This window comes from Silene latifolia, chromosome Y, assembly GCF_048544455.1.
Source record: "Silene latifolia isolate original U9 population chromosome Y, ASM4854445v1, whole genome shotgun sequence".
NCBI lineage: Eukaryota > Viridiplantae > Streptophyta > Magnoliopsida > Caryophyllales > Caryophyllaceae > Silene > Silene latifolia.
Genome location: NC_133538.1, coordinates 124,551,094 through 124,577,183, shown reverse-complemented (window position 1 = coordinate 124,577,183; position 26,090 = coordinate 124,551,094). Strand labels below are relative to the sequence as shown.

Here is a 26,090-nt window from a genome sequence, read left to right as displayed (position 1 = left end):
AAGGATACCAATAAATCACCTCCAAGTTGTGTCAAGCTAGGGTACCTTTGTCCTCAATCGTTAAATGCTTTTGTCAAGAGTAGACTCCCTATGGTGTTAGAAACACTGGAGGATCGCGGAATTCCCCCTCTTGCCTTGACAAGAAGAAGGGTCGTCCCCTCTCTACCATGCACAAAAATGGATATGATGGATAAAGGGATCAATAGATATTTGAGTTTCGTTTTGGGAGTTTGCTTTTGTTTTTGTTTTTCCCCCCAATTTCTTGTGGCATTTGACATTTGAGAACACTTTCTTTGCCATTTCTTTTTGATTTTTGGCATTTTAATACTTGACAACTTTTTTGCATTTCTTTTTGAACATTTTCAAAGTCACCCCAATTAGTAACGAGGGTGCCTTGTATTTGAAGCTTAGGAGTTCTATTTTTGCTCCTCTTTTCATTTGATGCATTTTTGCAAACTTTCTTTCACTTTTCATTTCATTGAACTCAAATTGATTTCTTTTTGTACCCATTCCCTTTTGTTGACAAAATTTATGGTAGAACATGGATGATGGATGTATGGGTGCATGGTTTCAAGGGTCACTTTGGAATAAACGGTAGCCAAGGAGTTATCACACCACAAGGTACTCTTGACTCGGCCTTAAACCATGGGTCAAAGGATACTAGCATGACACATCCTAGGGTGTTTTACAAGCATTCTAACAAGCAAAGTCTTAAGAACAAAAGGCATCTACTAGGGCCTATATACACTTGTCAAGCTTCCCAAGTAGACGGTTTCGCAAAATTTTTCTAACATGCAACTACATGCCATGATGCAACTAGCATATAAACATCCTAATGCATATGATTCTACCAACTAATATGACAAACAATCTAAATGCAAGTCCTAAATTCACATTGTTATACCGCATCAATCAAAATAAAGCCACATAGTCATTAACATAAAGAGGAAAAAGGAGATTGGAAAGATCATACCATGCGGTCTTCAATATCCTCATGTCTCGGATGTGGCGTAGTTAATCAATGTGAACAAGGATAAAACAAACACAATATATACAAGAGAATATATACAAAGGAAATGAACTTGTTTTTGGGTTTTCAATTTTTATGATTTTTATGATTTTTGAAATTTTTCAATTTTTATGGGTTTTTTTGAATAAGAGTTAAATGTTAGAATCCCCATCCCCACACTAATATGGGCATTGTCCTCAATGGCCAAAATGATGGAAATTATGCAAAGATGAAGCATGATTTCTATACTAAATGCAATTCTATACTAAGCTACACTACATGATGCATGGTTTTTGTTATAACGGAGAGGATAATTTAGATTACCTCCCGTTGCGTATGCATTAACTTCCCCAAACCGAGTGAGACACTATTGCTAATGTCCAAGGATGGGTATAGTTCATGCACACACTATGCTATGCATGAAACTAATTTGTCATTTTGGATTTTACAAATGGGAACAATAAAATAAGAACACCTCAATGGTACCGAGGTGTGAGTCCTTTGATGTTGCTAGGACTAAACCAACAATGATCAAAATGAAATAAAATAGAAAGAGATATAGACAAACCATGGGAGAGTAGGAGTCTCCAAGGCTTGCTAGTCTTCCATCATGCTATCATCATCATCACTTCCCTCATGAGAAGTGGTCACATTGCCACTTTCCTTGTCATTTGCTTCTTCACTTTCTTCCTCATCTTTCTCATCATCATCTTCACCATTTGTTTCTCCATCTTCACTTGCATCTTCCTCAATATTATCATCAACTTCTTCATCATTTCCAACAACCTCATTGTCTCCCACAACGACCCTAGATGCACCCGAAAATAAGACTTCTCTATCCGCCCAACTAGGCAAAGGACAAGATGGATCAAGGAGTCCTTGCCTAGCTAAATGTAGGAGGGGTGGATATTGAGCCAAATAAGCATTTTTCCGATCTTCATAGGCTTGCTTGTGCATTGCTTGCATGAGAAGAGTCACATAGTCTTTCCCAATTTCAATTCCTTCCTGCTTGAACTCTTCATACACAAAGGGGTAAGGTGATATGACAATGGAAGAGGAGGGAGCTTCAAGATCACCCTTTTGTTGTTGAATGATATACTCGGCTTCTTCGGAAAGGGGAAGTAGATAATTGGTTCGGTGGATGCTTAGACGACAAATCTTCAAGGGCAAGGTGAACGATCTAGCTTCACTAGTTAGCCATCCATACTTAGTGTCAAGGGGGTTTTGAGCAACCCACTTGAACTTGTGAATCATAATATGCATATCAATAAGATGGCCACCTTCCTTTGCTTTGTACTTGTTATCCTTATTGAAGTTAGGATCAAAGTGCTTAGCTAGGACCGTGACTAGGCCGCCATTGACAATAACGGTCGTGCCCTTCTTCCCACTATCGATGTTGAGCCATCTATCTACCAAGAGCCTCAAAGAATTGTAAGGCTTGGTATGAATTCTTCCGATATTCAAAGCCGATTCAAGGAGAATAAAATCAAGTCTAGTGAAATGATTGGTGTCTTTCCTAGCAATTATGGTATTTCCCACAACCTTGTGCCATACTCTTATGCCCGGATGATGGACTAAAAGAGCACGACATGCATGAAAATCCTCAAATTTCTTCCCGGAGATTGCCTCCCAAAGAGGCTCGGGGTCATACTTTCCATAATGCTTAAGATAACTCGATTCATCACTAAGACCCAAAATTTCACCTAATTCCTTAAAGGTAATGCGTCTACTAACATTAGCTAGACGAAACTCGAGATTTTCCCTATTCTCAACTTTGGTGACTTTCAAAGAACTTAAAAATTCCAAGACAAGGGAGGGGTATGTCAATTCCTTTGTTTCAAACAATTTCTTCAACCCCATGGCTTTGAAAAAGGCTTTTGTTTGTTCCAGAACACCCAATTTTTCCAAGGTATCCTCACAAATGAATTTGGTGGATTGTAATGACTTCATAGCAAACTTGACAAAGGTATTTCTATGGGTATCGGAAATAAAAGTTACCTCCGGATAATGCAAAAGTTGATTAATTACCGGAGTAGAAGGTGTTGTTGCTCCCATAGAAGGTTGTTGTTGTTGTTGCACTTCCAAGTTTGGTGTTGCTACCACCATAGCCAAAGCTTTCTTTGTTTGAAGAGCCTTTTGCCTTTGTGAGAGTGCCTTAGCCTTTGGTGCCTTTATTGCCTTTGTTGCACCCTTAGTCCTTGCCATTGAAGAATTATCCAAGAAAAGAATGAAAAATCTTCAATTTGTAGTATGCCCAAATCGATTTGAAGGTGAAAGGCTTTGCCTTTATGAAAACAAAAATCGACTCAAAGGTTGAAGATTTTGTTCTTGGTTTTGATTTTTGTTGAAGAAGGAGTGATTAATTTGTTGTTGGAAGGGTGGTTTGATTTGTTTTTGTTGAATGTTGTTGAGGGTTTTTGTTTTTATGATGGAGAGGATGAGGGTTTTGATGTTGTGGGTAGTGTTTATGAATGAATGAATGAATGAATGAAGGTGGGAGGGGTTTTAAAGAGGCCGAAAATTTCGAATCTGCAGGGCCAATCCGTGCGGATTAGGCTCAATCCGTGCGGATTCTACTTCTTCTATCTTTGCAAAAACTCGCCTAAAGACGGGCGGATTCTGTAGAATCCGCTCGGATTCTTCTGTTAAGGGACGGGCGGATTTCTTCAAAGACGGACGGATTTCTGTCCAGAGAAATTTGCTTGTTTTCCTCAGTTGCAAAGACGGACGTCTTTTCTCCTGGACGGACGGATTCTTCAAGACGGGCGGATTTTCATAAATCCGCTCGGATTCTTTAACAGTCAAGAAAATTTCAAAATTCAGCTCAGTTCAGGACGGACGTCTTTTCTGCAGGACGCTCGGATTTCATAAGACGGGCGGATTCTTGGGAATCCGCTCGGATTCTTCCCCTATGTACACGGATTCAGTTCCACCCGTGCACAGCGCATTCCCTTTATCATTCTTCCATTCTCTCTTCAAGTCTTGTGTTCTTCATTGTGGGGGCACTACTAAGTCATGGATAGCCTAGGCAATTGCCATCCCCACACTAAGGTAAAGCACTACACATCAATTGAAATTGTTAGTCCCTCCCTCACTTCTCTCTTACATGACAATTATTTTGATCAAAGTAAATAAAAATCCAAAGATGACGAAAATGCAATACAAGAATTGAAATGTAAGTTAGGGAGTTAGAAATATTTACAAGTGGTGGTTTAGGGAGGACTCCACCAAACTCTCATTCTTGATGAGATGTCAAGGGGGCATGTTCAAGGTGTTGTTGATGTTGCTCAACACCTTGAAGAAGTAATCAAAAGCTTGTTCATTATCATGGTAGAGGTCCTCAATAGACCGTGGCCCTTGTTGTTGGTCATGATCGATAGCATGTCCAATGTAGGGATTAAAAATCCCTTCAAATTCGTCGTCCCAAAGACCACAAACTTCATTAAGTTGATCATTGAAAATCTCTTGCTTAGATGGAGACAACTCTCCCAATTTCTTCTCTTGGCCAATGAGGCCATCCTCTTCTTCCTTGGTTGATTTTGATGAGCTTTGCAAGCTCTCCTTGTCACAATTCACTTACTCTTTGAATGGAGCATCTTCAACTTTCTTCTTCCATTGGAGTTCCGATTTCTTCCTCTCATCTTTTCGGCTATAATGATCAATCATGAAACATGGCTCATGCAAATGAGGAGCTCTCATGGTCTTGTCAAGATTAAAAGTTATGCTTTCATCTCCCACTTCTAGAGTGAGCTCTCCATGTTTCACATCAATCACCGCACCGGCGGTGTGTAGGAAAGGTCTTCCTAGGATGATTGGAATGTTGGAATCTTCCTCCATATCAACAATGACAAAGTCCAATGGGATGAAAAACTTCCCAATTCGCACGGGGACATCTTCCCATATCCCTAACGGTGTCTTCGTCGATCTATCGGCCATTTGGAGTGTGATGTTGGTGCATTTAAGCTCTCCCATCCCCAACCTTTTACTCACCGAGTATGGCATGACACTCACACTAGCCCCTAGATCGCATAAGGCTTTGTTGATCGTCGTGTCGCCAATGGTACACGGTATTGAGAAGCTTCCCGGATCCTTTAACTTTGGAGGTGAACTCCCTTGAAGTATTGCACTACTCACCTTAGTGAAGGCGATAGTCTCAAGTTTCCGGATCGACTTCTTCTTTGTGAGGATATCTTTCATGTACTTTGCATAGGCCGGAACGTGATTGATTAATTCCGTGAAAGGAATTGAGACTTCTAAATTCTTCACAATTTCCATGAACTTTCCAAGTTGATCATCAAATTTGGGCTTGGCTTGACGACTTGGAAAAGGAAGTCTAATCACAATGGGCTCCTTCTCCTTGGCCTTGTCTTCATTTTTCTTTGAACTTTCTTCTTTTGATGATTCTCCTTCTTTGGAGTTTTGCACCACAACTTCATCCTTTTCGCTAGCTTCCACAACTTCATCCTCAACTTGCTTCTTCGGTGCTTCATACCTTGTACCACTTCTCAAGTAAATGGCACTAACCGTTTCATGTCTAGGGGGATTACTTTGAGGTGGTAATTGCCCCTTTTGTCTTTGTGAGCTCGAAGATGCTAGTTGAGTCAATTGTGTTTCCAACATCTTGGTGTGAGCTAGAATGTTGTTGATGGTGGTTTCTTTTGCTTGGCTAGCTTTTTGCATTTGGGTGAAAAATTCTTGTTGATTCTTTTGCATTTGGAGGACCGCTTTTTGGACATCAAAACCTTGGTCATTTTGGTGATTGTATGGATTTTGATTTTGGTAACCTTGGTTTTGATTGTAAAAGGGTCTTTGATTTTGGTTTCTCATGGGTGGTGGAGTGTATGTTGTTTGAGGGTTTTGGACATTTTGGCTTTTGTATGAGAGATTTGGATGGAATTTGGTGTTTTCATTGTAAAAGTTGGAATAAGGGGTACCACTCTTGTATGCTTGGAAAGCATTCACTTGTTCATTTGTTCCCCTACATTCACCTTGGTCATGTCCCAAAGTTCCACAATTCTCACATATCCCACTTGGGATTGATGAGGATGCCGTCATGGCATTAACATGATGCTTCGATGATATTGAGTTTTCCTCAAGTCTAGCCATAGCTTGTTCAAACTTCAAGTTGATTGTGTCAATGTGAGCACTAAGTTGAGCACCCAGATGAGTAACGGAGTCCACTTCATGCTTTTCTCCTCTAGTAGCCTTGCGAGGTCTACTATATTGTGAGTTATGGACTGCCATTTCCTCAATCTTGTTCCATGTTTGATTGTCATCAACTTCGGTGAACATTCCATTTGATCCCATATTGAGAATGTTCCTAGAATCTTCATATAAACCATTCCAAAACTGTTGTACCAAAAACCATTCGCTAAGTCCATGGTGAGGACATGAGCGACAAATTCCTTTAAACCGCTCCCAAGCTTCATACAAAGACTTTTCATCCCTTTGCTTAAAACCCGTAATTTGAGCTCTTAGCATGTTGGTCTTTTCCGGTGGGTAGAATTTTCTGTAGAAAGCTAGAGCCAACTTCTTCCAAGAATCTATTCCAAGGGTGGCCTTATCAAGGCCCTTCAACCATTGCTTTGCGGTGCCGATTAAGGAAAAAGGAAATAAGACCCATCTAATTTGGTCTTGAGTCACGCCCGTTTGAGAGATAGCATCACAATAATCGCAAAAGGTTTCCATATGAGAATGAGGGTCCTCACTAGGCATCCCCCCAAATTGGCTCCTCTCAACTAGTTGGATGAAGGCGGACTTGGCAATAAAATTTCCGGTGAGATGTTGCGGTGTAGGAGTACCATTTGGTAGATTCTCCTCAGTGGGTACGGAGTGTGACGAGAATTTTGGCATTGTAGGTGGATTTTGTGGGGTATTGTGTAATGGGTTTTCTTCTCCTTCTATTGCGAAAGGATTGACAAACTCACTGGTGGGTTGAACAACTTCACCAACACCTCTCAAATTCCTCCTAACAAGTCTCCTATTGTTCGTCAAGGTTCTTTCGATTTCACGGTCAAAAGGTAACAAATCACCTTGTAACCTTCTAGACATGCAAAATATCAAACAACTCAAAAACAATTAGAACAAACCTTGAGGAGTTTTACTTCCTCAAGGCGAAGAAAGACGCAACTAATAACAAAAAGGAAATCTAAGTCAAACAAACACCGTCCCCGGCAACGACGCCATTTTTGATGCGACTCCGCTAAGTGTTCACAAATTAAGATGTGGTCGTTGGTCACGGTCGAATCAAAACACAATTTATAGCTTAACAAGCAACTCTATAATTAGTAAAGAGGCAAGTAAAGGTCGGATCCCAAGGGACGGGAGTTGAAATGAGATTTCTATTGTAACTAGTGGTGTCTAAGGGGTGTCACAAATTGGGTTGATGTAGAAGGTTACTAAACTAGAATAACAATGAAAATAAACAAGCAAGATGAATAAAAAGGGGTGTAAACAATTGGTTAAAGGCACTAGGGTGTCATGGTATCATAGGGGAATCATGGGATATGATCATACAAACATGTTCTCAAATTATAAGCAAGCAATTATTGTTGTGATGGATTGAGTTGGGTTATATCTTACAATCCTAGGAAAGTTTGGGTCCCGGAGCCGAATCGATTAGATTGTACAACACCTACAAGTCGACTTAATCTTACCTACTCAACAACATGCATGGTCTAATGAGACTCGAGTTGGGTTATGTCTTACAAGTCTCATTGAAAAGATAGAAGATGATAGTAAATGCAAGGATTCATAGGCTTAGCATTTCATCAAATATAACATGTGCATGAGTTGAGATCAAAACAAGCAAGCAAATAAAACATGAAAGCATATTAATTTAAGCATGAATCATTCCCCATGATGGTTTCCCCTAATCACCCATTAACCCTAGCTAAGAGACTACTCACTCATTATCATGTTGATCATGCTAGCAAGGTTGTCAATCATACCAACAATATGAAACATGATGAATAAATGAAAGTAATTAACAATAATTAAAAAGGGATTAAGAGATTATACCTACTAATGATTCCAATAATAAAGCAAGAATAATAGAAGTACTTGAATGCTAGATTGAGAGGTTGTCAATCTCCCAATAATAACCCAAATAATCTTCAATTACCCAAAATAAAGGATGAACAAAAGAGAGATTAAAGAACTAAAACTTGGATTAAAACTTGATTAATACTTGATTACAATATTGAAGAGATATTTGATTGATATTAACTACACTAATTATTGATAAGAATAACATGCTCCTCTAATTAGCCTAATGGGGTATTTATAGTGAAAATTAGGGAGGATGCATTAGGGTTAACTAAGGGCTAAACTAGTAATTACACTTTTTAAGTTGAGCAAGGAGGAACCGGTATTTTCTGAGAGAAGGGCTTCTCTTTTCGTAGCTTGAAGAAGACAATCCGTGCTGTGAAGAAATCCGGGCGGAATAAGGTCGGGACGGACGGATTTGGGCGGTGGAATCCGAGCGGATTCTAGGGAATCCGGGCGGATTGTTGAGGGGGAATCCGAGCGGATTCTGGCGTGGGACGCTCGGATTGTGCAGGACGGACGGATTGTTGACAATCCGCTCGGATTGTCAGTCAGCATAGTAACTTCTTCTTTTCTTCCCTTTTCTTCATAAATTCCCTGGGTATTTCCTTGGGGACTCAAGGATCTTTCCTCAACATTGCTCTTCTCCTATGATATGTACAAAGGCCTTCTAATCTTGTCTCTCCTTGATGCTTGGTCATTGAATTCGATCAATTTAGTCTCGTTTTGCCATGAAAATGTAAGATTCTTACTCCTTTCCTACCAAGGGATCAAAATCTCAAAGAATATGCAAAACAAAGAACTAAAGATAAGAAATGACCCAAATGAGCACTAAAAAGCATGGAAACAAGGCTAATTCGGGGGCTAAATATGCGCCAATTATGGTCACATCACCTTTTCTGCTATATAGGCTTAAAAGATGGGTCAATATTGAGCTTATGAGTAAATATATTAGCACTAATTCTAGTCATATTAAAATGTGACCAAGCAAACCAAGATGATTTATTTTTAAGGAATTTTACCAGTTCAGGCCTGACACTATCTGGTGCTTCACATCCTATCAAAACATACCTGTCAGGGTACTCAGGGTCTAAGATTACCTGATCTGTTTCCATTCTGGGAGGTGCCACATAGGTGCTCCTGACAGGGTACTGTAATTGATATGCCAGGGACTTATCTGCCTTGGAAGGCTTCAAGGCTGCTGTGTAGCATTCCTGGGCTGTCTTGTGATCCCCTTTGATTGTGGCTATACCCCAGTCTATTGGTATCTTGATGCACTGGTGATAGGTTGATGGTACAGCCTTGACATTGTGAATCCAGGGTCTGCCCATGATAGCATTGTAGGATGACAGGAAGTCTAGGACTCCAAATTTCTCATAAGATGAGACTCCTTCCACGTAGGTTGGGAGGTAGATTTGTCCTAGAGTGTTCCTGGTTTCACCACTGAATCCTACTAGGACGCTGGATTTTTTATGATTTGATCCTCGTTGATCTTCATGGATTTTAGTACGTCAAGAATGATCAGGTTCACTGAGTTGCCTCCGTCTACCAGGATCCTTCTTACTGTGGCTGTTCCAATCTGCATAGAAAATACCAGGCCATCATGATGAACATCAGGGATGCCCACTAGGTCACAATCATTTAAAGTGATTGTTGGAATATGATCCGGCTTGCAGGGTGACGCAGTCCTTGGCGTCCTGGCTATCTTCTTTGCTGCTGAACTTGTCAGGCCGCAAATCTCCGAACCGCTATATATGAATTTTACTTCATAGATTGGTGGTGGTGGAGGGAGGCTACGATCCTGCTTATGCTCCTGATTCCCTTTATCCTGGTTTTCATTCCCGCCTTTCGTCTTAATCATGTCTTTCAAGTATCCTGATTTTAGCAGGTAGGCAACTTCCTTCCTCAGGGTGAAACAATCATCCGTGGTGTGTCCAATGTCCATGTGAAATTCGCACCATTTTGAATTGTCTCTTCTGGGATTTGGATTTTCTGACTTCCTGGGCCATCTAACAGCTGATCCCATATTGTCAAGTCTCTGGATCAATCCTGCAATATCAACACTGAAGTTATGTTCGGAGATAGGTGGATAAACTTTAACCTTACCTTGATACTCATGAGCCAGGTTGACTTCTGATTGATCTAGCCTAGAATATGGAGTAGGTCTATAGTTGTTTCCTTTGTTGCTCTTCCTATTGCTCCTTTCATGATCCTTTGTTCTACTGGGTGATCCAAGTTTATAGCTTTTATCTTCTTCTAGCCTGATGAAAGCAAGAGTCTTGGCCTGAACATCTTCGAAGGTGTGGCAGGGATACTTAGTGAGTTCACTGTATAAGTCACTATATGGTAGTAACCCCCCCTCGATTGCCTCCACTTTGTTCCAACGTCACACCTGGGTATGGATACTTTCTCCTTGTTGAATCTTGCAAGAAATGTCCTGAGAGTTTCATCAGGCTTCTGTGTAACTCGGTAAAGGTCACTGGATCGTTTCTCCAACTCCCTGCTACTCGCGAACTGCTGGTTGAAGTTGTTGACCAGGTTGGCAAAGGAATGGATGCTCCCAGTTGGCAGGTTGATGTACCATTGCAAAGCAGGGCCAGTCAGGGTCGTTTCAAATCCCTCGCACATACAAACTTGTCTGAACTCACTGGGAATAGATGCAGCTAGAATTTTCTGCTTGTAAAGAGCCACGTGATTTTGTGGATCCGTGGTTCCATTATAGACCCTCATGGATGGAATTGTGAACTTCTTGGGTAGGTCTACCTTTGCTATTTCGTCTATGAAAGGCGAATCAGCATAGCTGTCAGGGGTAGCTTCTTCCATGCTGGCAGGTACTCCGGGTATCTTATTGAATTTTTCATTGAGTGTCTTGATCTCCTGAACCACTGCCATCATGATGGCTGCTGCGGATTCATCAGGTTTCTCCTTATCATTTTTTAGCTCATCATCACCATCAACATTAATGGATTTAGGAATACTTAGGTTCCCAAAACTGGAAAAATCAATATTTTTAATGATTGATGAAAATGGGGTTCCTAGTTGGAATCTAGAGCCTGCCCCTTGGGTTTTTTCTAATTTTTGTTTTAGAGGTGACTCAGATTCTTTCAGTTGCAGGATTTCTGCCTCAGTTTGGGCTACTTTTTCTTTTAGGCTTTCCAGTTCAGCGACTTGTTAGAGAGCTGCATTCAATTGTTCTTCAATGGTGGGTTGGGCCATTTTTGTCGGATTTTTGAAATTTCGTAAGGTAAGAAAAAAGGTTTTAATGAGCTACATGCCCCACGATGGGCGCCAATTGTTTTGTGTGAATTTTGCGCAAGGCGAAATCAGGTCATGGTAGAGTTGTGTAAGGTTAACTAGCTCTAGATAGTCTGTTGGTGAGGTCGTCAGGATATAATAATAAGCTGTAAATGAAATAACGACAATAATAATAAGACAAAGAATTTTGTACGTGGAAAACCCTTGAATGGGAAAAAACCACGGGCACCAAGCCAGGAGAGGATTTCACTTTGTAATTTTGGGAGAATAATTGTATGACAATAACAATGTTTGTAATTCTCTATGTATTGCGTATGCTTCTTCTTATGTGTGAATGAGATGCTTCTAATATCTTCAAAGTATTCTTTATATAGACTTCTTCCCTGAACGGCTACTTGATACGGTATTAAATGCAGATTATTCTCCATTATTACTAGTAATAATTGCTAATTATTCCTCCCTTAATCACTGCATTTACTGCGAAATCTTCACACTTAATGATGGGTATATAATTCCTTTACAACACGCGTATATGGTCTAATATCGTCCTGATATTTTGACCGTTGTCCTCTCCATGGCCTGGCGCCTATCTTCATGTGCCCTGATAGCCTGGCACCCTGACAGCCTGACAGTCAGGTTTAGATGAGATACTGATCAGGAAGGTCTGCGGATTTCCAGGCCTAACACTAACCCGTAGTTGCACCCCAAACAACCACCACTTAGCACGGCAACTACTACCGTCCCAGCCCCCACCGTGAGCCACCGACAGCACCACCTATCAATGCCCCTACCACCAGCAGCAACACCCCACACGACTACCCAATCTTACCACAACCTATGACACCAACATTGATGCCACACATACAACAACTGAAAACCCGATATCCAAAACTAACCCTCCTAGCCATGGCAGCCCAGTACCAACCTCACCACCGTGGCCACCACCACACCTTCCCCAACCACGGCGGTTTCCTGATCAACCAGCTAAGCACCCAAATACCAATAACAACCAACTCGACAATCCCATACAAGCTCACGGTTTACATACCCCAAATGCAACCAAATCCACAACCACACACCACTAACCTCCACCTGCCACTTTCCCTGCCACCCTAGCCACGACACCAACCAACACAATCCCACCATTCACGCCTAACCTCATCGTGCCCTAACACCACACCCACGACACCACTCCAAAGAACAACACACAATGACCTATAACAACCCAACAAACCCATGTAAGCAACCCAACCCGACACCCACCAAGACCTGCCACCATCACCACCGAGAACCACCACTGCCAATCACCTTGCACCGGTCCTTTCATCAAACCCAGCCTCCATAAGAGGTCCCTAAACCCGTGCCCTAATAATCGACACAAACAACAACCACAAACTCCAACACCCTTAGCACAACCACAACCAAACGCCACCACTGGCCACCCTATTCCACCCATCAAGGTCGACTCACCACCCTGGTACTAACCCTAGCCCCGGCCACGTCTGGGTCAGACTACACGGTGGTCAATTCCATACAAAATTGTGTCTTTAACATTACAACACTCAGATTCGAATTCCGACCAACCACCGCCAAAGTCACCACCTTTAACCACCCCTGGTCTCCCCTGACGGCCGACCCACCACCAGGAACCAACCCCCAACCCAGGTCTTGTCTAAGTGAGATGAACCAGAGGTCTAAACCGTGTGACATTCATGGTTGCAACAACCACAACAACCATAATTACGCCGGTCAACTACCCCCTTCCCGTCGGTCAACGATAGTCTAATGTGGGCCCGGCCACCCTCTGGTTGTTGACGGCCAAGGTCATGGTCAAAGCAAGTCAAACGATGGTCTAATATGGCAATTACTTGAAGTTTACATGTGAATTAATAATTATAAAACATATATTAAATTATGTGACGGTCTTACCTTGTGACGATAATAAAGCTATATTCTCTTCCTCTTTCTTCTATAGATCTCCCTATCTCCCTTTATGTGTGATACATGTGCAATTATGTGAATAAAACTATATGGTAGGTCTATCTTTGCTTTTATACTAGTAGAAGGAAGTCTTATTAGGAAACTTACTAATTAACAATATGTATTCTATTATTATTATTATTATTATTATTATTATTATTATTATTATTATTATTATTATTATATTATTATTATTATTATTATTATTATTATTATTATTATTATTATTATTATTATTATTATTATTATTATTATTATTATTATTATTATTATTATTATTATTATTATTATTACATAATTATCATTTATTATTATTATATGAATTATCGTATATTATTATTATCCAATTGCCATACCGACTCATTATTCCATTATTTATTATTTTATTATACCATTCCGTCATTCACAATTACTGATTATTAATCATAAATGTCATAATTAATTATTAAAAACCTCGAAACGTAAATATAAATTCCATCAAATTACGGGTATTACAAGAATTTTTTATGGGGGGTAGTTTTTGTGGGTTGATTATTGTGGGGTGCATACCAGAATGGTCGCGGGAGCAATCCTTTCTGGAAATGGGAGTTGTGGGTGTTTGGAGGACCCTTCTTTGAGCGTGGTGTTAGTGTTGGTGGGTTGAATACCAGCCCGTGGTAGGCGTCCTCAAGTCGGGTGATCCTTTCTTAGAGATTGGCTCTGGCTTCTTCAACCTGCTGGAACATGGTGAGCATGGTTGCGGCGCTAAATACGAACATCCCGTCCGGGGTGTCCTTTTCCAAGGTATTCACCTCGTCCTCAATTGGCAAGATGAGGTGTGAGCAATCCAGGGTTGGCTCGTCATCGGAGATGGCATGGATTCCCATGGGGGTTTGTCTTGTGATTTGGTTTTGTTGGCGGAGGTAAGGGTAATTGTCCTTTCTCAATCATATCTTGAATGGCGTACTTGAGCTTGAAGCAAGCTTTTGTGTCATGACCTTTTCCTAGTGGTATTGGCAGTAGCCGGTGGAATTCCAGAAACGGGTTTTATTTGCGTCGGACGGGCTCGGAGGGGGCCCAATTGGTTGTAGTTTCCCTTGGTCCATGAGTCTTTTTAGGGCGCTGGAATTGGTTGTTCCCAAGTTGGTGAATGCCTTTGAGGACGCTCAGTTTTTTTTGTAGTTGGTTCGAGGAGGTTGACCTCATTAATTTTGTTTTTCTGACCGTAGAGATGAGATCCGGTTGATGTAGACCCTTGGTAGCCTCTACACGAGGTTTTGTCTAGGTCGCCCTTGCGTAGGTCGTCTTCAATGCGGGTTCCGAGGCTTTGCAGATTCTGGAAGGTTTTGATTTTTTGATATCTCAGTAGGTTGGCATAAACTGGACGGAGGTTGTTGACAAACTTCTCCACCAGAGTTGATTCACTTGGCTTACTGACCAATTGGGCACATACCCTCCTCCAACGGTTCAAGAATTATGTGAATCCTTCCTTGTCATTCTGAGTCAAGACCTTAAGAGAGCGGGTGTTGGCTTGGATTTCGACGTTGTCAGCGTATTGTTTAGCAAATTCAACGGTGACTTTGTCCCAAGAGGTAATGCTCTTTGGGTCGAGGGAATGGTACCATTGGCGGGGAATCAGTTCCAAGAATGATGGAAAGATCCAGGTGAAGAGTTCTTGTTTGACCCCTTTGTTGGACATGTAACGCTTGAACGCCTGGAATGTGATTGAGTAGGTCCTCCACTCCCTTGAACTTGGGTACATTTGTTAAGGTAAAGTTGTAAGGCAGTTGATCCCCGACGGGTTCGAATCTTCGAGTGTTTTCAAGTTGGATGTTGTTTCCACGGGCCAAGAGTTGCTCTTCCAATAGCTTAAGCCTTTTCTCAGTTTCAGTTAAGGGCTGAGTGTTGTGTTCTCCGGTTTCCTTGTTTTCTAGGGTGTCGATACGGGTCTCGACAAGGTCCAGAGTGACCTTACGGGTTGTGAACAGGCTGGCTAGCTGAGCAGTTGTGAGATCTCTGTTGTCATCATTGTTGTTGGACGAAGCTGAAGATTGGGCCATGGCTCTGAGGCAGAAAATGTCTCACGTTACATCCCAATCCGACATGGTTTAATGACTAAACGCAGACAACACAAAAGACGGAAAGACACTTTGGACCCAACGAGACGAGGGCAACCGTGTGTGGTGCGTCAGTGCTAACTCGATTTATGGTGTGATGGTGTTGACCGGAGTTTGACTCACATTCAACGTAAGGGCGTGACGATTTTGAACGAGTCTCGAGGTGAGACAACTCATAAGTAAAGAACCATAAGTAGGTTTGGTGGACTGAAATTTTCGAAAATAGAAATTTTCAACAAGATTCATTTGTCGTTTTATGGACGGCTTTTGTAATACAACGGTTTTTTATGTCTATGAGTACTCTATCGAGTGGGGCTTACTCTGTCGAGTAAGTATGTTTTTACGCAAAATAATAGGCTACCTGATGGGTACTCGATCGAGTATGTTGGGCACTCTGTAATACCCCGGCCCAAACCGGGTTGGGAGCGGTTACTTATGATAGCTCACCAGGCTATGTACATGGCCCACAGATCAGCACGGGTAATTTATAGCGCATTTTGTCCTCACTCATGCGCATACCGGAAACCTTCCCAGGAGGTCATCCATCCTAATACTACTCCCAGTCAAGCACGCTTAACTTTGGAGTTCTTTCGCATGGATGACCATAAAAGAAAGTGCACTTTGTTGATATGAGTAGTACTTCTAATCCCTTTAAACACTAGTCATTTAAGCCTATCACTGGATCTCTTCAATTACTGTGGGGTGTTACAATCACCCCCACTTGAAGAACGCAACGTCCTCGTTGCGCCTGGGAGCATAATCGCTAACCCAGAATCCTCCCCCGCTAGGTGTGTGATCACAATGGAGCGTATAACCACTGCCTCCAGGAGCGTATAACAACTGCCTCCAATAACCACACGGTCGCAGGGTTGCTTTGATACCAACTGTAATGACCACGGTAAAACAAGAATATAAATTAAGTTCAAGGTGGCGGAAACACCCTCACACCGTGGTAGCTACTAAATAAAATTGAGATCTCAAATGGAAATACAAGGTAGGCGTATTAATGATCCAATTGAATGACATAGTAGTTAGGACTAATCATGTTTTGTTTAAGACTGTGAAAACTTCTTGTTCTTACTGTCAATGGGTGCATCCTAAATCTTTAGCCTAGTGGCGAGTTTCTTTTATTTGGCTTAAATATACTCTAACATAACAGCATGGAATTTTGGTGAGTGCACTCCAATGTTCTGTACGTAGTATGTCATATATAATAGAACCACGTAACTCTTATTTGTTTGTCTAAAGTGATTTCAAAGATGACACGAAATAAGATATCAAGTCGAAATGAGAATTGGTATTGGCTGAGAAGTAGCATGTTTTGCACCATAAATTAACGGTTATTGACGTCCTTAGCTTTACACAACTTTGGTTCATAGTAATTAGTTACCTGACTCGAGTAATAAGAATCGTCTTATATTATCCGCTTCACTTGTATCCTAGTAGCTGTGTGTATAGGCAGTCTAGGCAGGTCGGTGTCGTCCTATTAGCCCGGTTGTTTATAGGCTAATATGGAGTCTATGGGATCATCAGCCCGGATGTTTATAGGCTTGGTGATTGTCGAATCAGGGTGAGAATCCCGAGAGTGTGGCCATAATTAGACTGGGACCGTATATTTATCGTAGTCCTACCATAGGATAAGGTAACAGTGATGGGTTGCCTTGACGTTTCGCCTTACTGAGTGGTAGCTGATTTAATATGTTTGGTTTAATAAGTTTACGTTTATTAAATGAGTCATTTGATTTATTTAGTTTAAAGTGTGATTAGTTTATAATGAACTTATAATTTTAATTGCTTAATATGTTTATTGGTAAGTCATTTGTTCATTATTGATCTATCTTAATTACTTGGTTGCTTTATCGTGATGTAATATGGCTGGGAGGACGTCCGAGTTACTCCCCACTAACTGTGGCTGTCATTCTTATGACTGACAGGTGGTTGATGGTTGCTTATTATCATTTGCTGGGGTTGCATCGAGTGAGCTAGCGAGCGCCTTTATTTAGCGCACTCTATTAGTTTTTATTTGACTCTTGTTTTTAGTCTTTATTTCATTTCGGGTATAGGGGTATTTATTCCCCGTAGACCTTGTATTTCCATTTGAGATCTCAATTTTATTTAGTAGCTACCGCGGTGTCAGGGTGTTTCTGCCACCTTGAACTTAATTTACATTCTTGTTTTACCGTGGTCGTTACAGTAGGTATCAGAGCAACCCTGCGACCGTGTGGTGATTGGAGGCAGTTGTTATACGCTCCTTGAGGCAGTGGTTATACGCTCCATTGTGATCACACACCTACCGGAACTTTTTATTATGGAGAGCGAAACTTTTTAGAAGTAGGGGAGACTATAACACTCGCGTTTTTCGGTCATAATGTTAGTTACTCTCGAGCTTTAAATTCCTTTAATTGATTTTTTAATTTTTTTAAGTTGTCATAGTTATTTATTATGGTAGGGCGATAATTTTATAAATTGTACGTATTATTTAAAATGCTATAGACTATTTTATAAAGTATATAAATTTAATTATTTTTAACCTATATTAATACGAAATATGTATTTATCTAACTGGACTAAGTCAATCCCGTAAACTTGGGTTGTTGGTGCAACTATCCAGATCCCTCGATTCTTGCCTCTTATCTCATGTTTTCGGTTTTGAAAACATATTAATAAGATACCTACGGTATTAGAAACCCTCGTGCAAGACTCCACAGTCATCTTCATTTTCTTTTTTTTTACGCCTAATCAAATCTCTATCTTTAACACCTCCGTTCTCTCTCATTTCTGAACGGTTTTCAGTAATTTTTGCGCCATTCTCTTCAACTCGCGGTAAGGATCGTAATCTTATTATTTTCGTTCCACTTCGTCTCCTTTTATATGTGTCCCAGTAGCTTTTAATGTGTATGTTTAACGTTGTTTCCATTCCGATTTTGGCGTAGGTTCAAACTCGGACGATCCGGACGCCGACTCTTACGTTGTTGATTATTCCATTGAAGATTAAGCACTAAAAGGTAACATCGACGACTGTCCTCGGTATTACGTGCAGTCTCGTATACTACAATGGATAATAGTTGTTCAAATGATTTAACTACTTGTTCATTTGCGTGTATGATGTACTATGACATTCCTGCTGGCTAGTCATATGGTTTTCGAGGCTACTTATGCGTTCCTGTTGGTGTGTAATACTGCATTGCATTCTAGCGTCGGTAAGGTTCTCATTATTTAGTGTGAGAATTCGATCGAAGTCAGGTCTTACGTCAGGCTATCTTGTTTTGTGTATGACTATGAGTCGTGGTGTATTTGATTTTTTTCCATATAATAACCCATGTTTTTCATCTGGCGGTTGTGGCGTATTAATTATTCAATTGAATGACATAGTAGTTAGGACTAATCATGTTTTGTTTAAGACTTTGAAAACTTCTTGTTCTTACTGTCAATGAGTTCATCGTAAATCTTTAGCCTAGTGGCGAGTTTCTTTTATTTGGCTTAAATATAATCTAACATAACAGCATGAAATTTTGGTGAGTGCACTCCAATTTTCTGTACGTAGTATGTCATATATAATAGAACCACGTGACTCTTATTTGTTTATCTAAAGTGATTTCGAAGATGACACGAAATAAGATATCAAGTCGAAATGAGACTAGGTATTGGCTGAGAAGTAGCATGTTTTGCACCATAAATTAACAGTTATTGACGTCCTTTGCTTTACACAACTTTGGTTCATAGTAATTAGTTAGCTGACTCGAGTAATAAGAATCGTCTTATATTATCCGCTTCACTTGTATCCTAGTAGCTGTATGTATAGGAAGTCTAGGCAGGTCGGAGTCGTCCTATTAGCCCGGTTGTTTATAGGCTAATATGGAGTCTATGGAATCATCAGCCCGGATGTTTATAGGCTTGGTGATTGTCGAATCGGGGTGAGAATCCCGAGAGTATGGCCATACTTAGACTGGGACCGTTTATTTATCGTAGTCCTACCATACGATAAGGTAACAGTGATGGGTTGCCTTGATGTTTCGCCTTTCTAAGTGGTAACTGATATAATATGTTTGGCTTAATAATTTTAAGTTTATTAAATGGGTCATTTGATTTATTTAGTTTAAAGTGTGATTAGTTTATAATGAACTTATAATTTTAATTGCTTAATATGTTTATTGGTAAGTCATTTGTTCATTATCATGATGTAATATGGCTGGGAGGACGTCCGAGTTATTCCCCAGTGACTGTGGATGCCATTCTTATGACTGACAGGTGGTTGATGGTTGCTTATTATCATTTGCTGGGGTTGCATAGAGTGAGCTAGCGAGCGCCTTTGTTTAGCGCACTCTATTAGTTTTTATTTGACTCTTGTTTTTAGTCTTTATTTCATTTCGGATATAGGGGTATTTATTCCCCGTAGACCTTGTATTTCCATTTGAGATCTCAATTTTATTTAGTAGCTACCGCGGTGTCAGGGTGTTTCCGCCACCTTGAACTTAATTTATATTCTTGTTTTACCATGGTCGTTACACACTCGATCGGTTAAGGGTTACTCGATCGAGTAAGTGAGTCTTACGGGTTATTTTAGCCGGGTTTTGATAATAACGCGTGATTAGTATAAAAGGATTCTTTCATTCTTTTTAATCACTTTTGCTTTCTAAATACCTTTCAAGGGAGAAAAAAAGTTACGTTGTTCTCATTCTTCGCATTGTTAACAAATCACAAGGGGTAGGATCGTCAGAATGTCTCGTTCGTTACGTCGTTGAGATCCCCGTGTCAAGGATAAGCTTCTTGTATAATTTTTATAATGTTTCGTTGAGTTTGTTTAAAACCCTAATTGGGTAAATTTAGGGTTTTTTGGGTGTATTGTGTTTATTAGGTGATAATTATATGAATATGTGTTATAGGAGGAGGATTCGTAGAGGAACATTTCTTATTAGTTGTTGTGACGGTCTTGTGGTTGCTATTCGAGGTAGGGTTTCCCTAATCGGTTATTGTTTACATTGTATTGTTGGTGGTTGTTCATTGTTCTTGATTTATATCATATCAAATTTTGTAATTGGTAATTGTATGGTATAATGTGGTTGGTTGTATAACTGTCTGAGGTTTGCGAGGTGCGTCCTCGGCTGAGTGGAGTAACTTGCGGGAGTGGCTTCACGCCCTAGATTCGCCCTCTGTGGAACCCGCCACAGAGGGGATGTGCACATTTAGGAACTTGGGTTATCGCTCGGATGAGATGAGCGGGGCTTAGGTGGGAACGGCTCTGGTCCCCCACTGGTGGTGTGGAATACTTGTTGCGATGGGTATTCTAGCAGGACTACACACTTTAGTATGTAGTCAGGTGTGTGGAGTTATGATGGAGATTGGTTGATTGGTCTGGATTATTGTTTTGCTTTTGTAGTATTGTTTTATGTAAATATTAACTGACCCCGGTTTAAATGTTTTGAAAACTGTGGTGATTCATTCGGGGTGGTGAGCAGTTATTGAGCAGGTATGAGATGATGTGCGTGGGATAGATGGGTTGAGTTGCCACGAGATGTCTAGAAGTCTTCCGCTGTGTCATAAACATTCTTTTATTTAGTTGGCTTGACAGTTTTGAGGAACAGTTTTATTTTCTTTAACAGTTTTGGTTTTCGACTTGTATCACTTTAAATTCATTTATTAAAGTACGTTTCTTTGTTGTCTATTTGATATACATTGCCTCGGATAACCGATATAATAGAATTCTCATGCCTTAAGTGGTTCTGGTAAGGCACTTGGAGTATGGGGGTGTTACAAAGTGGTATCAAAGCAACGAGTTTGAAACCTGTAACTAATGAACCCAATGAACTTAGGGAGTCAAAATAAAATGAACCCGGGTAGGAGTTGTTAGGAGGTAATGCAAAGACTTGGGAGACGTCCTAAAGTTGTGATCTCACCCTACAACTTTGAACCGGTCACTATAGGGGGTGTCTTGGGATCATTATGTGTTTATCTAAGTATGTTGCATATCTATATAGAAATGTGTTGTATGAATTGGTGGATGAATGCATGTGGAGGATGAAGAATGTTGTGGTGGAATGTGATAAGTAATATGAGTATATGTGTTAATATGGATGATGGAATTGCATGATAAGTGATTTCTAATGTGGCTTATTATAAATATGTGAAATAGGGTGTTGTTTGTTGTATATACACGTATGTTTATCGAATTATATATATGTAGTTGGTTGGAGAGTGTTGAGTTGAGCATGCGGGTAGTATACGAGTCAGCATGACTCGATCGAGTGGGGGGCACTCGATCGAGTAGGTGAGAGACTCGATCGAGTGGGGTGTATATCGTTTCTAGACAGTGTGCTATTTTTGGGCACTCGATCGAGTAGGTAGGGGAACTCGATTGAGCGAGGTCAACTCGATCGAGTAGATAGGGAGCTCGATCGACTGAGGTTTTTAATGCTTTTTGGTTAGGGTCTAGAGTCAAGGCACTCGATCGAGTAGGTGGGAACTTGATCGAGTGGCCTCAACTCGATCGAGTAGGTTGTGGTACTCGATCGAGTAGGTTATTCACAGGTTATATATGTGTTTAAGTTGTGGGATGTGTGTTTATGTTTACCTTTTCTCTTATATAGTTCAAAGATGCCGCCAAAGAGAAATGCGTTGTATGCTGGAGTTGAGATGATGAGTATTGATGAGATAGTTAAGATGCTAGAGCACCAAGATGCGCTTACAGATGCTTTAAAAAAGTTTGGGAAGGATAAAGAGGCTGGGGTGGATTTTACTAAGATGAGTATCAACATCGCTCATTTCAACCCAAAAGATTACATGGGTACAGGTGCGCCAATCTTGCTTGATAATTGGCATAGAGAGCGAGATGGAGAATATACTTAATGTAGTGCATTGCCTTGAGGACTTTAGAGTGGAACATGATGCATTCTACTTGAGAGATGCGGCTAGAGAGTGGTGGGATAAGGTTAGTGAGAGTGCCTTTCAACATATATATGAAACAGGGGTTGTCAGCTATACCTTGGAGTGGGTTCAAGAGAGCTATGCACCGAGAGTTCGTACTTGAGCATGTCCGTAGTAAGTTGATGGAGGAGTTTGATGATTTCAAGATGGCTCCGGATCTGACAGTGGCCGAGTACTATCACAAGTTCGATGAGAAGTCCAGGTACGCAGAGGATATGGGGCTGAGTCAGGAGAACTTAGCATTGAGGTTTGAGAAGGGTTTGACACCTAAGATCATGGAGAAGCTGCCTGTAGGAGTCCTTACTAATGTTAAGTATATGAGCGCGCCGGGAGAGATGAGAGGTTGGTAGAGATGGCTAAGGAGAATAGGGAGAGAGGTTTTGAGAAGAGGAAGGTTGAGAGCAAGGGTAGTGGTCAGTCTAGTTATAAGAGGAGCAACCATAACCAGGTGAGGGCTACTCTTCGGGATCGGGGTTCAGTGGTGAAGCTTCTTTAGGGCGTGGCCGCGGTGGTGGCAGTAGCAGTAGCAGCTGGGGGATATCTTGCTTTAAGTGTGGTGGTATGGGCCACAAGAGACATGAGTGCACCAGTGCTGTGGGCATGGGTTTTCAGAGACCATCACAAGGGAGTTTCTCTTAGGGTCCATCTCAGAGTTATGCTAGTAACAGGCCGGCTGGGTCATGGAACAATCGGGGTGGTCAGCAGCGAACAACAACCAGGGGTCGGCTGCTAAGCCGTCTACTTCTGCTAATACTTTCCAGGGAGGTGGAAAGAAGACCAGTGGTAAGCTTTTCATGATGGAGAAGAAAGCAGCTGAGGATGATGCTCACGTAATCACGGGTACTTTTCTTGTTAATGGTGTATTTACCTTTGTTTTATTTGATTCACGGGCGTCACAATCTTTTGTATCGTCAGGGTCATGCTAAGCTTTTGGGTTTGAGAGAGTTTGAGTCTGTAAAAGAGGAAGTTTTCATACCGTCGGGTGAGTCTGTATCTTGTGGGAGGTTGTATAAGGGTGTGTCTGTGATAGTTGGGCAGGTTGACCTACCATTGGACTTGTTAGACATTCCTATGGATGATTTTAAGATGATAGTTGGCATGGATTGGTTTGATAAGTATAAAGCTAGAATAGACTTTCACCAAAAGAGAGTCTCTTTGAGAGGTCCTAAGGGAGTTAGTGTGTCTTATCGTGGGTTTGTTGTCAAACCCACAGTCAAAGTGATTACAGCGGTGACATTGAACTCTTATCTGAGGAAGGGCTGTCCATTGATCCTATGCCATGTGAGAGACCATAGTATGGTGAGTTCGATAGTTGATCAGATACCAGTGGTAAGAGAGTTTCCATATGTCTTTCTAGAGGAGATACCAGGTTTACCACCAAAGAGGGAGATATATTTCAGTGTGGAGTTGAAACCAGGGACGTGACCAATCTCTAAGGCCCCGTACCACATGGGTTCTAAGGAGTTGGAGGAGCTGAAGAAACAGCTGGATAATTTGATTGATAAGGGATACATTAGACCTAGTGTATCACCATGGGAAGCACCAGTTCTGTTTGTGAAGAATAAAGATGGGAGTCTGAGGTTGTGTATCGACTATAGAGAGTTAAACAAGGTTACTGTGAAGAATAAGCATCCTTTGCTAAGGATAGATGATTTGTTTGATCAGTTGTATGAGGCAGCAATCTTTTCTAAGATCGATTTGAGGTCGGGTTACCATCAAGTGAATATTCGGGATGAGGACATACCGAAGACATCTTTTACATCGAGGTATGGTCACTATGAGTATGTTGTGATGCCGTTTGGGTTATCTAATGCATCTGTAGTGTTTATGGTTTTGATGAACCGGGTCTTCAGTCAGTTTTTGGATCGGTTTGTTGTGGTCATCATCGATGATACCTTAGTCTATTCTAAGACTAAGGAGGAGCATGAGGAGCACTTGAGGTTGGTGTTGTAGACTTTGCGTGACAATCAGTTATATGCCAAGTTATCAAAGTGTGAGTTTTGGCTCGAGGAGGTTTCCTTTCTAGGGCATGTGATTTCAAAGAAGGGTGTAGCTGTGGATCCGGCAAAGATAGAGACAGTCACTCGGTGGGAAGCACCAAAGAATGTAGCACAGATCAGGAGTTTCTTGGGTTTGGCAGGGTACTACCATCGGTTAGTGAAAGAAGTTTCTAAGATAGACATACCTATGACAGCGTTGATGAGAAAAGAGAACAGGTTTCGTTGGAATGAAAGTTGTGAGACGGCATTCCAAACATTAAAGGAGCGTTTGACCACAGCTCCTGTCTTAGCATTACCTGAAGGGTGTGAGAACTTTGAGGTATATACAGATGCTTAAAAGAATGGATTGGGATGTGTGTTGATGCAGAACGGTAAAGTAATTGCCTATGCTTCTAGGCAATTGAAGCCTTATAAGGAGAATTATCCGACACGTGATCTGGAGTTGGGTGCAGTTGTGTTTGCTCTCAAGATTTGGAGGCACTATCTTTATGGGGACACCATTAAGGTGTTTTCAGATCACAAGAGTCTCAAGTACATCTTCACTCAAAAGGAGCTGAACATGAGATAGAGGAGATGGATGGAGCTGATAGGGCATTATGACATGGATATTATATACCATGGAGGGAAGGCAAACATGGTTGCTGATGCGCTGAGCAGGAAGAGTGTGCATTCTTTATGTACAGCTATGTCTTTGACGAGGTTGAGAGATGAGGTAGGGAAGATGGGGATACATATGATACAGAGAGGGGATGCTAGAGGGGACTTGACATTGGAGCCAGATCTTTATGAGGATATTTGCAATAAACAGGATTTGGATCCTAAGATTGAGGAGTGGAGAGCTGGAGTAGAGAAAGGGACAGTGTCTCTATTCTCTATTCATACAGATGGTAGTGTAAGATTTGATGGTAGGTGGTGTGTTCCTAATGATGAGGAGTTGAAAATGGTGATCATAACATAGGCTCATTGCACACCATATTCGATACATCCAGGTGGTGACAAGTTGTATACAGATTTGAAGAAGACTTCTTGTGGCCTAGGATGAAGAAGGAAACGGTTGAGTTTGTGGCTCGATGTTTGACATGTTAGAAGGTTAAGGGAGAGCAGCGACGACCACAAGGTAATACTCAGTCTCTTGAGGTACCTGAATGGAAATGGGAGTCGATCTATATTGATTTTATAGTGGGTTTACTGAGGAGTCAGCATGGTAACAACATGATATGGGTTATAGTTGATCGTTTGACCAAGTCAGCTCACTTTGTTCCAATGAAAGATACTTGGACCAAGATACGGTTAGCTTTGGCTTATAGGAAGTATGTGGTTCATTTGCATGGGGTACCTAAGGATATAGTGTCAGATAGAGATGCGAGGTTCATATCGCGGTTTTGAAGAGAGTTGCAGAAGTTGATGGGAACTACTTTGAAGATAAGTATAGCTTTTCATCCTGCGACACATGGGCAGACAGAGAGGACCATCAAGACTTTGGAGGATATGCTGCGAGCTTGTGTGATGGAGTTTGGTGGTAGCTGGGAGGATAGATTGGATCTGATTGAGTTTTCGTATAACAACAGCTATCACACGAGTATTAGGATGGCACCATTTGAGGCTTTGTATGGGAGGAGGTGTAGGAGTCCGATTTGCTGAGATGATAGAGCTGAGGCCGTGGTTTTAGGACCACATATGGTACAGGAGCTGGTAGAACAGGTTAAGCTGATCAAGCAAAAGATGAAAGCGGCCCAGGATCGACAAAAGAGTTATGCCGACTTACATCGCCGTAACATAGAG

General features: G+C 41.2%; 1 non-coding gene across 1 annotated transcript; it reads left to right on the top strand.

Moving 5' to 3' along the window:
* The first annotated feature begins 6,383 nt into the window (after positions 1-6,383).
* On the top strand, positions 6,384-6,490 carry LOC141635022 (small nucleolar RNA R71). The gene has a single exon (XR_012539731.1). It is a non-coding gene; the product is annotated as a small nucleolar RNA R71 (small nucleolar RNA).
* Positions 6,491-26,090: the final 19,600 nt, after the last annotated feature.